Source organism: Ptiloglossa arizonensis, chromosome 6 (genome assembly GCF_051014685.1).
Source record: "Ptiloglossa arizonensis isolate GNS036 chromosome 6, iyPtiAriz1_principal, whole genome shotgun sequence".
NCBI classification, from domain to species: domain Eukaryota; kingdom Metazoa; phylum Arthropoda; class Insecta; order Hymenoptera; family Colletidae; genus Ptiloglossa; species Ptiloglossa arizonensis.
The window spans coordinates 18,354,207-18,371,083 of NC_135053.1; the positions used below are offsets into that span (position 1 = coordinate 18,354,207).

The 16,877-nt window shown below is 42.8% G+C and overlaps 1 protein-coding gene and 1 long non-coding RNA gene across 2 annotated transcripts in view; one reads left to right on the forward strand and one right to left on the reverse strand.

The window, feature by feature from the left end:
- Positions 1-16,877, reverse strand: part of LOC143147833 (uncharacterized) — a 74,236-nt gene that overhangs the window by 1,690 nt on the left and 55,669 nt on the right. The gene's annotated exons all lie outside the window — the stretch shown is intronic.
- LOC143148268 (uncharacterized) lies at positions 4,775-7,750 on the forward strand. Its single transcript, XR_012992444.1, has 3 exons — positions 4,775-5,071; positions 5,162-5,224; positions 5,383-7,750. It is a non-coding gene; the product is annotated as an uncharacterized LOC143148268 (long non-coding RNA).

Below are 16,877 nucleotides of genomic sequence, written 5' to 3' on the forward strand. Positions count from 1 at the left end.
TGATATGATTAAATTATATTCGACGCTTGTTATATTCACTGTCGAAGTGAAATATAGTAAATTGTCTAAATTGTTAGAAATGTTGAAGTTCGTTTAAATGTTTATCCGAATTGTTTGCAGTAATAATTCTTGACATCGATATAGCACAATTTTTAATTCGTCTCTATCGAAATTAAATATTTAAAAATAACTTCTCGTCATTGGCCGATTCAGGTCATGTATACGGATGAACCGTTGCGGTGAGTGAAATCCCCGATTCTTAGATGATCAATAATCTGCGCTACATAAACATACAGATAAATACGGTTGTACATAATCATATACGAATACACCGACCGATTGCGCAACACGTCTTATATAATTATGTATCGAAGGGCTCAATGTCGAATGTGACGATACGAGACTGCTTACAATGGAGAAATGTAAACACGTTAGTTACGTTTAACAAAGTACAAGTGTTTTATATTATTTTGTAAAATACTAAAAAATCTTAATATTTGTAAACTTTTAATTAACGTTACCGTCACTGGTAATACTATAAAAAAACAAGTACAGCGACAAACTAAAATGTCGAGGATATTCTCAGATATGGAAAACTAAAGTAGCAGTCATTATCAAAAAGGGAACAACGACCTAGAATAACTCGGTTTATCGTTCACATCACACTGTTGACATCACAATACTATCAATATCCAAATACTCGAACAGTGCCTAAATTCGTAGTCAAGTATTCGAATTGTATTCACCGAATATTCGGGTATTCGAATTGTATTCACCGAATATTCGAGTATTCGAATTATATTCATCGAGTATTCGAATTATGCTCACAGAATATTCGAGTATTCGAATTCTATTCACCGAATATTCGAGTATTCGGGTTATATTCACCGAATATTCGAGTATTCGAATTCTATTCACCGAATATTCAAGTATTCGAATTATATTTATCGAGTATTCGAATTATGTTCACAGAATATTCGAGTATTTGAATTGTATTTACTGAATATTCGAAAATTCAAATTCTATTCACTGAATATTCGAGTATTTAAATTCTATTCATTGAATATTCGAGTATTCAAATTCTATTCACTGAATATTCGAGTATTCGAATTCTATTCACCAAATATTCGAGTATTCGAATTCTATTCACCAAATATTCGAGTATTCGAATTCTATTCACCGAATATTCGAATTATATTCACCGAATGTTCCAATTGCATTCGCTAAATATTCGAATTGCTAAAGTACTGGAATATTCGAATGCAGAGAACTTCGACGTATAATTCTCTTCCTTGGGAAGCTTTGTATCGCCCACTCGTTCGCTCGCCCGTGTTTACGTTTTTTTTTCCTTTGTGGCTCTCCTCGCCACACGTACGTCACCTATAAAAACAGTTCACATCTTACACGTTCCAGTCGACGAAGAGTCGAGAGGGTCCGTCCCACGGAAGCGATTAGGGAACTTTCTCCATTGGCCGTGACCTCGTTGCCGTGCCACGTTTCGGTAATAACCTGCCGGGAGGCCCGATAAGGCAATTTAGCGGGCCCTGTTACAAAGGATTTTACGAGGAACATTCCAGTAAGCAGAGGACATTGAGAGGAACAGACGGTGGGGCATCGAGACTCGAAGAAAGTCAGAGTCGACCGGAACAGCTCAACGTACTGTGTACATACGATTGTTTGCGCTCGTTCTTTGTTCAACGAAGCGCTGTGGCCGGAATTCTTACGTAGAAATTTTTTCCGCATAGACAGATAAGACTGCACTTTCGTTAATTAAGTAGAAACACTTACTCTTATTTCTTCGATTCCGTAACTCGAGATCTGGATACGTACACTGGGATCTGTCCAGAGGGTTTTTATTTTTAATATTTTCTTTTTTTTTTTTCTTTCATTCCGTGACTCTAAATCCAGAATATTGGATATCGATATTTCTTTCTATCCCGTAACTTCAAATGTAGGATACCGAACGTCAAGATTTTTTATTCTTTTTCACGTTGCAGCTTTAAATTTAGAGAGATACCAGACTCGCGCCATTAACTTTCTACCGTATCGTGATTTCTTTTTTTTTTTTAATTCTTAATTCTGTAAATATAAACCCAGTAAATTGGACCACTTTATACTACCAAATTTTTACCAATATAGGATTTCTTTTTTAATTTTGTTAATTTAAACCCGGGGATATTCAATTACTTACGTCGTTAAATTTCTTCCATGCGAAGATCTTTCGCGTTGTTTAATCTTGTGACTTGAAATCTACAGGGATACTGGGCTGTTTGATTTTCTATATATTTATATGGATGATACGGTTACAGAAGGCGGTAATATTTGTAATTAAATTTGTTGCAGCTTCCAACGCGAATCGCGCAAGGATATTGGAAAATCGTAAAGATCCGAGCAAGTTGGCATTACAAACTTATTCGTTGATACAATTCTAATCTCGTCGAAACTATCTGTGTCGTGAAATGCCGACCTACAGGGGTCGAGATCTTTCCCATGGGTAATTTCTAACGATTATTAAGTGCAAGCTTGTACGAGCATACACGCAATTGAAACACCTGCATTCTGCTTACGGAATTCTTTCCTTTGAGAATGCTTGAACCTTTTCATCGTCGTGACACTGAAACAGTATTATTTTTCCAGTACGTTCTGGCACGTTGTTTCAACCGAAGATAAAGTATCGATTCATTTAAGGGTAAAGTCGATCTTAAAATTAAAATTTGATATTCATTGTTATGTACCTTATATTTATTCAAATGGGATTACACTTTTCATTGAGAGCCATTATTACAAAAAATGTATAACGTATTAACTAATATCAAAACCAATTCAATGACTTGTAAACACATAACCTTCAAACGACCTTGAACACGAATACTTTTATCATTAAAAGTAATATTTTACGTATATACTTCAGAAACCACTGCTACCTATTCCGAACCCCAGATACGTCAACAAAAAATTTCTTTTCTCAAGGTCACTCGAAGCTCATGTTACAGACCGTTAAATATCTCGAAAACTATTAATTTCAGGGTGTAACCACCACCGTATTTTTATTCTCAGAATTCAGTGCTCCGTCGAATCTTGTTACAAAAAATTGGATTTTTCTCGTAAAAAGAAAGGCTCGTCCTTCGATACCTCTAAACCGATACTCGATTCGAGTGTACTCGTTTCAACGGAAGAGCTCATTTCGACAATAATTTTCCCGCATCATTTATTTAAGTAACCGCGTGGAAGCCGTAGTCACGGAGGTGTAGGCGTTGCCATTCAACGGGAGTAAATTATTCCACGTTAAAGCCGGAAAGGCGTTTACCATCCACAGGAGTGGGGGATGGGGCCAGGGTGGGAGGGAGGGGGGAGAAGAAAATGCACGCTCGAGATCGCCAAAGGTCAAACGTTCCGTTGCACGGGCTCGTATCGTTTTCCCGGCTCTCTCTGTTTCCGTAATTGTTATTTCCCGGCGTTTTTTCAATTACTCGCGCAACACGTGACGCAATCGTGAATTAAAATTCCAAGTCGAAGGTTCCGCGTAACGCCGATCCACTTTCCGACGCATCGCACGAATTTCGCGATTCGCCAACGTGACCACTTTTTTCTATATCCGACAGTGCGCGTGCACACGCGGCACGAATTCCTCTTTCGTTTCGCGCATCGGGAAAGAAAAAAAAAAATTTGTCTCGCTCCGATCGATTTTTCAAAATAGCTTCAACGAGCACGGTTCGTTCTCCCGTGAACCGTAATTTTGAACCGTGAGAGTACATTTAACGCTAGAAGGTATTCGTATTTGTATCGGACCGCACACGTGCCTTCGAAGTTGGACGAGGAAAGGGCAAATTAATTTACGAGTATCATTAGTTAACGAATATTGTAGGCAAAGACACGGTTAATAATTGAGTAATTTGAAACGAAAAGTTTCGGAACGGGTTAAATTGACCCCTTTGCGGGGTCAATGTGACCCCTAGTGTTGAAGGAAAAAAGATATTGTCGATGCGCGATTAATCAACGTAGATGCAAATCCGTCGGTAATAGTCGTCGATCGGTAAAATTTCTCTAGGAATTTGGAAACTTTTATTTTGAAACAAATACGATAGGTGAAGAGCGTAACGAGTGTGAACACAATGATATTAGTAATAGAATTTCGAATAACTGGGAACAAACTTGTTGTTCCGGTTCGAAAGGAGGAAAATTAATTAAAGTAAATAATGAGAATTCGTGGCGTAAATGTGGAAATAAAACAAGACAAAACGTAAGGAACGACCTTGCTAAGATAATTGAAAATAGAGAGAGAGAGAAAGAGAGACGGAAAGAAAGAGAAAGAAAACAATGAAATACGTAAAATAAAACTTATTCTTTCTCCGACCGGAACAAAAAGCCGTTTAAGTAACAATAAAATGCTGTACGCATTTACGCAATAAGCACAAATGCAACAAATGTGTGAAAACTTTGTGCATAAGATTAAGATTAAAAAACAAAATGTTTTCACGTGTGTAACTTGTTACAGATAGATGTTACACACATCTCCAATCGTTGTGTCATTGTTATGCTGGCTGACCTTTATCCAGGATTCATGTTCCAACGACCTGACCGACCGAGTTTCCCACGAGACGCTGTACACTTCGCCAGCGTCTTTCGTGCAATTATACGATTTTATTTCAATTTGCACACACGGGGGGGCACTGTGGTCATTCGACGATGAACGCGTGCGATACACGAAACGGCGAGGAACAGTGAAAGCTGTCCAGAAAGCTGTTTCGAGTCGAGAAACGGCGAGGAACGGATACATATTTAAATATGTCAGTAAACATAAAGAGTGTATCCTCACGGGCGAGACCGGCCACGTAGATAGTTTCAGGAGTGAAAATTAACAGACAAAGTTCATATAAACACGTGACCTATTTCGCTTTGTTTCCAAGTTATATTGCATCGTTAGGAGAAGCTGAATCCTTCTCTGAAGTGGGCACCACTTTCGAGGATACATCCTATAGATTTACTAACGAAGCGACAAGAGCATAATGATCTAAACGCGAGTGAAAAATATGTGCACCGCACAGAAGTACCTGCGTTTCGACGATACAAAGTAGTCCATGAAACAATTTTCGATCGTAGTCTTCGAACTCGAACGAAAGCGAAGCACAATTAACCTAACTAGAATTTATATTATTTTTAGGTTAGCTTCGGTTTAATTTCCTTTTGCTTGACGCGAGCGAAGATCGTGGATCGGAATCGTTGTGTAAGTCCGATCGTTTCAATCAGTTTGTATATCACTCTTGGGCAACGAAAATCTTTTTTGTGTTATTATTATCGTTTGCTCGTTGTCGGTTATCTCCGATCGAGTACATCGAGACATTTTCATCAGAGAACAATGACGCTTAACGATATTGCTTTCAGATACGGGGACAGTTTCTCAACCAGGCTGATAAATGAAATTTATCGTCGAACGTAACCTAAAAATCTAATTCGAACACGTAACACGGAATTCGCGTGTTACGTTCAATAATGAGCTCCAGTGCGAGACACGTACGGAACATTGAGTGTGCCGAACGACAAAAGGTTTCTTTGGGATTCGCTACACGTAGGTCGCCAGTGGTCGCGCACGATCGCAGACAACGATTTCGTAACACAGAGACCGGCCCGATCACGGCTATTTCGATGGTGTTCCGCTCTTTGATACGCAAATGACGATTGATTTTGCGCGGCGCTAACGGCATCCGTAATTGCGCGCGATGTTGTGCATCTCTACTTTTCCACGATCGTCGTGAAAATTCTGCTTACTTTCTATCACGTGCCGCGTCGTCGTTGTATGTATTAAACGCGTGCGTGCCGAACACGGCCCGATAATTGTATAAGACTCTTTTTAAAAAGTAGAAGAAAGTTTGTATTTCAAAACTTTCGTGCGTTGCGCTGAAGGGAAACATCTCGAAAGTAGACCTATATATTCTGTAACATTGCATCGAGTCGGGCTCGAGGCTACTCGTTGAATACTTTTTACTCGAATCTGCTCGTCGAATTGTTCCGCGTTCGAATTAGATCCGCAACTGTTTCTCGAGTATTTCGGTACTCGAGTACTCGAGCGATTCGGTCGTTCGAATACCGTTCGAATACAATCTGAATACCGTTTGAATACTTGATTAATCGAATCGACTATTTGAATACACTAACAACTACGACTGCTTGTAGAACCCACGAATACTTAGATGCTTGACGCGTGCGCAAAATATATTTGAATACCCGAGTATTTGTATCGTACTCGAAACGTGAATTGTTCGCACGGTATAGAAATTCTGACCTCGATTCGAATACAGAAAAATTCGACGAGTAGTGCCACTCGTCACCTGTTCGTTAAGCCGATGATCGGTCATACTCGAAGGATCACGGCGCCGCCAAGGATGCTCATCGAGCTCGAGGAAGATTTAACCTGACCCACTTCCGGTCAAGTTCATTGCTCATCCACGGCACGTTGGCCTTTCCTTGTACGCGTGCCGTTCCTCGTTCCTCCCGAGTCTTTCACCCGCTCTGTGTTCACCTGCTGTTTCGCGACCAGCTTGAATCTAAACGCCCACGATCCGGGACAAGCGAGAATCGGTGACGTCAGTCGTGTGTGCGTTTTGGAATCCAAACCGTGGAAAAAGTACGCGGGACGCGAAACGAATATATCCTTTTTCCTCGTCGTACGTCGGACGCTGTGTAAACAATATCGAGGTTCGCGCGGCACAAATCGGGCTACGCGGTATATATGTATATATATACATGTATACATATTTAAAAGGAACTCGCAGCCGTGGAATTTAGAGACAGACGGTCGACGCGCTTTGTTTTTATATCGTACGCGCTCCGTTGGTGTGAAACTCGATCACAGTTTCGAGGACAGATCGAACGTACTCTCCAGCATTTGTATATTTAGCGAACGGTTTCCAAGTCGTTGGTATAAATAAATACAATGAACGATCAGTAATTAGATTGAACGACCGGTTACGCTCCGGTGTACGAGACAGAAACGGACGAGGCCGCATTCCGAAAACTTAGGTAAATTAAAAAGATTTTAATTTAACGCGCACGAGAGGAGCGGATTTTCATAAATTTTCATTTAACGACCACGTACAATGTTCATTAAGACCAGCCTGATGTTTCGATAAAGTCAATTACCGCCGACTCGAATAACTATCAATTAGACGAACTTTCGTGAAAGAGTAATAATAAATAAAGGATTAAAATCAAACGGTCACGTGTCCGGCGGCAAAACGCTCGGCGTGAAACGTTTTCTTGGGTCGGTGTTACAACGGGCGAGGCGGACAAGCGTTGAGAGCACGCCGTGGATGATAATTAGTCTAATTACGTGAAGCTACTACCATTCGTTGTAGCGCAATAAACAGAGAGCGTGCACCGCGCTTCATTTGAAGAAGCTATCGCGGTCGGATCTAAATTCGTTGAACGCGCAGATCCGTCTAGATAATGGTAATCTTCGTGCGGGGTATTCAAGAGCAATCACCGCGACACCGGGGACAACACGAGCGTTGACGAGCGTAATCACGGAGACAATAATGCAATTACAACGCGCGCGGGCACTCTGTGATCCACGCCGCAGGCATCAACGTCCTTCCCTGTTACTTGCGAGTCTTTCGCTCGGTATGTGGGAATCGTTGTTCCTGGTAGCTGCATCTCGTTACCTCGCGAAGATAACGTATTGTGTTTAACTCTCTCTTCGGCTCTTGTCGTTGCTCGAAGACTATTTTTGAACCGATATAATAACATCCGCCTTCAAACGGACCCGATTCGATTTTATACCAACTGTATACCACGATTATGTGAAATTCGATTGGGTTTCGCACGACCGAGGAATGTGTTACGCGAATCGTACTTTTATTTATCCGTACTATTATTTATTATTTATTTATCTTTTTATTTATATAAATTTTTATTTTTTTTTCGTTATATCGTTGCGTTACTGTTATTAACGGATCGGCGAGATTCTTTCGATTAAAACGAGTCCAAACACGACCATATTCGAACTACTTTTAGTTACACGTCGTTCGAATTGTTTATAAATAACGTTGAGCGACGCACGATCGAAAGTGGTCCGAATGTGGTCGTGTTTGGACTCGTTTTAACCGGGAGAATCTCACCAATCTATATATAATGGTGAGATCGGGAAAATCTCACAATTATATATGTATAAGGTATATATATATATAGATATTACATTATATAGTAACGCGAAACTTAACGTCACTTTATCTCGTTCACTCTGAGCGCAACCAATTCACTTTCCTTGTCGATCCAAGATGAAAATTACTTTCTACGTGGCTCGCGAGTTGCAAAATTGTGAATTATACTCGCGCGTCAGATTTTATGAAAGAAACGAGTAACGTGCATTCAAAGGATCGCGGCTGGCATCCCGTGAGAACGAAAGCATCTCGAACTTACGCAATTTTAGGAAGAGTGGATGCGCTACTAGAACGACAACGAGAGTACGCCAAGGGGCTTTCGCACGGGCTTTGGGAAGGAAATTCCCGGGCGGAAGATCATTGTCATGATTACACGGAATTACCATGTAACGTGATATTATACAATTAGGAAGATCGTTAATACCGAGAGAGAGAGAGCGAGAGAGCCTCGTCGTATCAATTTTCGTTATTCCCCTTTGAATGGCGACCCGTAAATCCAGGCGTCTCTCTGGCTCCCTCTGTCTGTGATTCCCCGTTTCCTCGAGGCGGGGGCGTTCAAGGAAAATGATCGCCGAGGTCTTTTAAGCGTTGCTCGCTGCTCCTATCGGCGACGTTGACCTTCCAGCGGGAACTGTCTGCAATTTTATCGCCTCCGAGTGTCATCGTAAAACGACGGTAGCAAATTGTGTTCCCGTCTTTTTGCGCGACCATCGAAGGTCGCCGTAACGAGGAAAATCGGTGTTCCGTGGAACGCGCGGAATCGCAACTGGGGCGAACGGGAAATGATTGCCGTGATTCTGTAAAAAGACCATTCCGCGGTCTGTCGTTCAAAGGGACACGCATTCGCTGTGCAATTCCGAACGAAGAAACGACGAATTACCAAAGGTATGCGCGAACGCGCCAACGACGAGACAAGTATTTTGTCACGGGAAGAAATAGCGCGGGCCGAGGGATCGGAACAAAATGGAGTGAAAGCGGACCGATATTTTATACCGTGTGCAAGTAGAGAATGTGTTACAAGATACGGGGGTACCCGACTGCTTGAATGTTTCTTGAAATATTCAACGAATTGGACGGTACTCGGGGTACCTGAATACCGGTGCAACTCGTGTACTCGAGGTACCCGAGGCGATGCAGCCAAAGTGCCCGAGGGCATCGAAGTACTCGAAACACACGAGAAATACGATGCGCGTATAATTTTCGAGGGTACCGAGTACCCAAGGTACCTGATGTTACTACGGTACTTAAATGTCTGAAATACAAGGGGTACCCGCGATGGCGATACTCCTCGTGCACCTATAGTTTCAAAAATGTTCAAGGTACCTGAGGTACCTGAAGTTCCTGCGGTGCTTAAATGTCTGAAATACAAGGAGTACCTGCGATGGCAATACTCATCGTGCACCTATAGTTTCAAAATGTTCAAAGTACTTGAAGTACCTGAAGTTCCCGCGGTGCTTAAATAGTTAACGTACAAGAGGTACCTGCGACCCCGACGCTCCTCGTGCACATATAGTTTCAAAGTATTAAAAGTACCTGAGGTACCTGAAGTTCCTGCGGTGCTTAAATACATCTAAAATAGAAGAGGTACCTGTGATATCAATACTCGTGTAAGTTGTATCTAAAGTATCTAAATCTCCTATAACCCCTTGGTATCTCGAGTACCCGAGGTACCTGCTATGCCAGTGTACCAGAAATTCTCACCCTTTCGAAGTGCTGGAGGTACTCGAGAACCACCCGGTCTCGACGTACCTGAACTTTCCGAGGTACCCGAAGTACCCCGGATACCCGAATCGTTTCCCGGCACGCGATACACGCGTCCCGTTCACCGATACCCGAGGTACCACGAAACGTTCACTCCTTTCGAAACCGCGACGTCGAGGAGACACGCCCAGAACCCATTCCGAGGAATTTTCTACGCGAGAAGTACAAACGCGAAGAAACCGTTGCAGACAACGTTCGATGCAACGCCGAACGTCAAAGCGAACGAAGGAGGGGCGCGGGGTCCCGCCCGTAGTGCCCGCCTGGCCAGGGAAAGGAGTTCTCAGGCCACCGGGAGCACAACGACACGGTCGTTGATTATTAAAATAATTACACAGAAAACGGGACGAACGGAGTAGCAGGGGGCTGGCCAAGGCACAAGGAATGCACCGCGCTTCACGGCCGGGTCGCTTTCACCCGCCGTGATCCCGTCGCGAGCGCTATGTTGTCACCAGAACGAAAATCCATTGTCCAGCGCGATCGGTCGGCCGCGTGACGGTATTACGACGTTTAGGAGACTCGAGGGGAGATCCGCCGGTGTTCGATTCTCCGTAGGACTGCCAGCGGAGATACACATAGAAAGGCCGAGCGCGATGCTCGAGCATCGTTCGCGGTCTTTTTTGCCGCGGCATCGGGGCTTTCTAATACGGTCGGCGACGAGAGAGAGAGAGAAAAAAAAATAAAGGAGACACGTACTTACATACCACTTATACGTAAGTTCCTAGTTTCGTCGCTCCTAGTGTCGCGTGTATCCGCGACGGTACGCGGAACCGAGTTGGCCAAAATCTGCCTACGCCATCGTTACTTTCTTTCTCTGACTCTCGTCGAAATTATTTTCGTTCGCGGTCATCGCTCGTTCGGGTACTGCTCTTCGAGCGGAATATGCTCGGTCTTGAAACATACTTTCCCGTAAAGAAAAGTCGTTGCAAAATTTTCACAGCTACCTACAAGACACCTCGTAGAAACGCGATTCGAGTGTACAGGGAACAAGATTCTATTCGTCGTTAGACGAAAGACGAGGAGAAGAAAATTTATTCCTTTTTCGCGGGAAATTCAATTCTCGTCGGGATTCATTCGAATCTCGGAAAATTTCCACGGACGACTATTATTTTTTATCAATTTCGCCGAAGAACTTGAAAAGTTTTTATCGAAAGTAATTTTTTTAACAATCAGTTAATTCTTCTCAAATTTTCTTAACAATAAATTAATTCTTCTCTAATTTTTCTAACAATCAGTTAATTCCTATCTAATTTTTTCAACAATCACTTAATTCTTCTCTAATTTTTTCAATAATCAGTTAATTCTTCTCAAATGTTTTTAACAATCAGTCAATTCCTCTCTAATTCTTTTAACAATCAGTTAATTCCTCTCTAATTTTTTCAAGAATCAGTTAATTCTTCTCTAATTTTTCTAACAATCAGTTAATTCTTCTCTAATTTTTTCAACAATCAGTTAATTCTTTTCTAATTTTTGTAACAATCAGTTAATTCTTCTCTAATTTTTTCAACAATCAGTTAATTCTTCCCTAATTTTTGTAACAATCAGTTAATTCCTCTCTAATATTTTCAACAATCAGTTAATTCTTCTCAAGTTTTGTCAACAATCAGTTAATTCTTTTCTAACTTTTTTAACAATCAGTTAATTCTTCTCAAATTTTGTTAACATCGGAAAGTAAATTTTTAACTTTTTCTCGAAATTTTCCCCAATTGGAGTACTCTTCCTCCTAGCAGATCGTGGAGTAAACGGAGCGAACCTCGCATCGCGCGAAGGAGGTGAATTGGTTGTTCGTCTACAGTTAGAAATTGCAACGATTTCACGAGAACGGGATTTATCGTTGCCGTTTCGTGGATTATTACGGGTGAAAAGGAATTAATTTGCGACGCGATCGCCGAAGCAACAGCGACCGAAGTGTACTCGGAGCGATGTGAAAAATCAACGAGACCCGCGCCGGTCCAGTTTTGCAAGGACACCGACCACCGATCCGTTCTAATCGTTAAACCTCTTCGATCGCGCCAGCGAACGTTCCGCGGCTGTTCTGTAACAATACGTGTAATCGCACAGCGAACCGCGCGAGGGTGAAAGTAAGAGAAATTTACGATTCGTTTTATCACTGGACGAGTGAATCGCGCCCAGATCACTCCCAGAACGGGCTGTTATTCGCCCGGTGAAGAGAGAGAAAGAGAAAAAAAAAAACCATCGTGAACTTTCTACGTTAACAACGTTCCCTTCGAATCTTTCGAGCGGTTAGAAATTGTTGTACGATCGTGTCGTTAAACGGTTTGAATAATCGGCACCCGTGAACGATGGGATACTTTCTAAACTCTTGATTAGTGGAGAACAAACACGAATCACGTGGTCACTAGGTTTTCCCAGAAATCGTTGCACATTTTCAGACGCACGGAAAACACGTATCGAAACGGTGAAAATGTATCAAACGACAATAATTTACCGAACGTATTCAACGTTCTGCCAGAAAACTTGTAATCGATCTCTCGATTGGGAAAGTGAACGATATCGCGGTGCACGTCGGTACGCAACGATTTACGATGTCACGTGGCACCACGTTCTTCGTACATCGATGAAAATTTTCGATCGACGTTCCTCTCGTGCGTCGATCGTAATTTTTCAACGTAACCGTTTGTAATCGCAACGATTTATAATAACGCGCGGTACCAAGTAATTCTCGATTGAAAATTTATACAATACATATTATACAATATTTTATTATACAAATTTATACAATATATTTATTCAGTCAACAAACGTGTTCGTTCATTCAGATCTTACCCGAGGAACAAAATCGGAACAGTCCGCGTAGCACGACGTTTGCTCCACGTCGCGTTTAGAATTCGTATTGCGATCACTTTTCGACAGTGATCTTTCGATCGCGTGGCAATACATCGAAGAACGTACGTATGAACGATGAAATCGACCGGTCACGCGCCGTATGACAATTCCGCATACTTAATATGCATATTGCGTGACCACACTGCAGACAGTCTATTCGCGAAAACTCTGTAACACCGTGGCGGTAACCTCGTCCGGCTGTATCCGATTTCAAGATTACCGATTTATAATTCGATATTCTCCCCCCACCCCTCCCGAAGTGTTCGAGCGCTGTCTACCAAACGAACGACCTACTTTCGGTGATAAATTGACACCGTGGAGTGAACTGTACCGCTGCTACCGTGATACAGCGCCATGCGTATCCTCCGACCAAGTATGGAAACATTTCACCGGTGGAAAAAGTTTTCATCGGGTACGGAAACCTCGAACAGCCGTTGCCTCGAAATCTTAGCGTTGAACTTTGCCGAATGCAAATCAGGTATACGCGATAGACAGATCTCGGGTATCCAGGCCTTCCGAGCCGGTGGTATCTTTCCCTTTCACTGGCGCTGTTACGCAGAAAAATCACGAGGATTTCGCGTACGTGTACGGTGCACGTACGTGCAACACCAACGGTCCGCTGTTCCCGCCGCGTACGTGGTTGGTTACGTTCCGTCGAGCGATTTTCCACGCGTTAATACAGTCGCGTATGCCCGGTCGTATCGCGTCGAATGAACAGGAACGACGGAGAGCTCGAACGACGTGCAAATGGAAAGGATCTCGTTCCGTATCTGTATCCACGTACTCGTTTCGTACGTACCTGTGTCTACGTGGTTCGCGTTCCCCTGTTTCGCGTGTTTTCAACACGGGGATAGGGGTAGCGGAATTTATCGACACGGTGTGTATCGATCCGTCGTACGGATGAGAATAAAACCGGATTACTTTCCTCCGATGCGTCGGTCGATCGTGAACGATTAGATTGATAACGTTACGTAATAGCAGCGATTTCGAAACTCGCTTACCGGCTACGTAGCATTTCCATCGTTCGTTCGTAGTTGTCCCGCCGTGGCAGCAATTTTTATCGGATATCGTTCCGATCAATTCCGAACTGAACAGATATTCGAGATTCACTCGGATCGGACTCGAAACTGGTCTCTCGGTTTGACGTGGTCCCTTCGTTTGTAGAGATATGGTACTGATTCGTGGGCGTGACGTTTACAAGATTCTGTACGAAAGTTGAACGGTTGGTTCGAATGTATAAAAAATACAAATTTACATTGTTCGATGGTTCGATGTTACTACACGTATCGTAAGACATAACCTCATCTCTTTGGTACTCCAGCCGAGTACAATACCGAATCACGATTGTTTCTCGCTGTTACGTCGATTTTGAAGCCACGTTAATGACACTTTGGGTATTCACTGTGCAAATATAAACAGACGGGGAAAGAAGTTGATTCGGAATATAGATTTTGTCTGAAAATTAAACCCTAGAGGGCGTTCCATAAGTGGATAAAGTAGATGTAAATAAAACCACGTGGCTGCAGTAGGATCGTTCGATATGGGGCTGTTTCCCCATAATACATGCAAATGTAATAAAATTGATATACAAGTCGTTTATTCGTACAAAAAGCAACGAAATGAAATCTAGAAAGATACGAAAGAAATTAACTAACGTGAAGATAGTATAAACTTTGAAACGCGTGCAATAACGATGGAAAATATTGACGATCGTAATGAGATTATGGTCACGTGGCAGGCAGTGTTTAAACGTCACTTTTTCCGGAACGTATCATAGACGTTGATTCGACGTTTAAAATATTTACCGGGCACCAATGGCTTCGCAGCATTCGATTATTTAAATTTCTAGCGTTCGATGCAAGAGCTGGCGCAGCGTAACGTGTTACAGATTACAAAATGCAGGAAACAATGCGGTGGATCGCACTTTATCTTTCCAACGTCTTATTTAGCACACGGGGCTATTTTCAACGTGCCTAACAGCCGTCGGCTCAAGTACGTGGGAGTGGAGTAGTCCTGGAGCCATGTAATCATCAACATGCCGTGTATCCGGGCATTGAATTTGAGGATTCTCCATCGCCCTCCATCGGATTCTCTTCATTGTACATCTCTCAAGCGCTCGTCTTTCGTAAGACGTACGACCAGGACCGAGCGGATCCGATCACGAGAGAGAGAGAAATCCGCACATCCGACGAAAGGATCGAACGTGTAATCGATTTCGACGAGATAAGAATGTTGCAATTTTTTACCGCGATATAATACTGATACGAGAGTGATTAATATTTATGTACTTTGTACTTTATTGCCCATTTTCTTATTGCAACTTTTGCTTCGTTTTTGTTTCTTGGAAATGGGTTAGTACAGATATCTTATGTTTGAGGTTAAGTGTAACAATAGCATCTAGCAAGCCAAGCACGTAATTGCTACTTGTGCTCACGATTTTCGTACGTTTATTTTATATCGGTACTATTACGAAGAACGTGCAACGATAATTAATATACCATTTTTGTAATGTTTAGATCGTTAACTTTTATATGTACGTTATTCGTGTATATATTTTTCTTTTCTTTTTCGGTAGCTTTTTGTTCCGTTCTTAGTGCAGTGTTTTCGAGGTTAGATTGTTAAGAGCATATAGTTGTAGCTTTGTACCGCGAGAGAAATTTCTCTACGACGTGCGAAGCCTATACCTTTTCGTACGGTTCACATATTAAATAGTTACGTAACACGTGCATTCCTCCCTCTAAAAATCGATGGTTAGTTATTACAATAATGTTTACCGAAAATACCAATCGCTGCCCTATTACACCAATGCGATATATATATAATTACCGACGTTACCAATACGTACGAATACTATACTAACAGCGCGACCTATAAACGTTGGTCCACTGGTAAAATAGGAAGAGTTGTGCAATTAGTGTAATAACAGTAACGATATCCCGTTGGTTGTAATAGCACAGCACTGCCGGCAATAATGCTGCACCGTTATGCAGCGCTTCTATTAACGTTCATTAAATTCGACGCAGGGGGTCGCGAGCTGTCATTGCGATTGTCTTCGATAAAAGGTGTCGCGGGACAGTTTTTTTCTTCCTGCACGGGGAATCATAGCGCGTACACCCGCGAGTCGACGAAGTGAGTGACCCCGCGATTCCTAACAGAGGTTGCGTAAGAATCGAGCGCCGTGCGCGCCACGATCGCCTCTCACTTCGCCCGATTCCTTCGTACTAGTCAAGGCGTCCACACCGTGCACCGAATCACGCTGAAATAATTCGTTCGCGGCCCGTGGCGCTACGGTCCGACCGCAGAACCGTATGCGATTCGTGCGCACCGCTCGGAGGCTGCTAGTGGCATCTGTCGTTATGCAAATTTTGGGAACCGGTAGTCGCCGGCTGTGCAACGACCGACCTTGTTTGTATTTTAATGCAGCGAGCGGCCGTTTCGCGAGCGGCTGGAGAAACATTTACGATTCGAATGGATATGTACCGGATTGTTTTTGTATAGTCACAGGCGCCGTGTCACCGGCTCGTACCGTTGCATCGATGGATGCAATTATTCATCGCAGAGCGCCATCGTATCGTGGCACAGTACGACTGTTCTACCATGGTAATAACACGTGTAATAACACCATGGTGATAACCGTGTAAGTATAACAGCACCGTGGCGATGGTGCAGCGACACTGCACGTACATTTTACAGTTACCGTACCAGTACAGTCGCCGTGTAGTTCTACCGGTCTGGTGTCAAAGATACGAATGGTTGTTTCGCTTTGTCGGTGTTGTTGATTGTGTTTCGTCGACGTTACAGATCGCTTGATGAGTCTACCCAGCGACAGTTCGCCACCGTTCGATCGCGGGTAAATATTTAACGTCAACTGTTCAATATTTTTTACTATATTCTTTACACTTTGTTCGTCCTCGACGTTGGCGGTATCCTTCGGTACCCTCGCAGCGATGAGGGTCCCTTCAATCAAGAACAGAGCCAAGTTTCCAACAGGGGGGAAACGTAACGATATTGGTTAGTATCTTAACGATCGTAACTCTCGGCGCGGTTAAGCGGCCGGTTGGGTTATGAAAATTTAACCGATCGCCGGTTTATCGGACTTTGAAACGTGGAAACGTT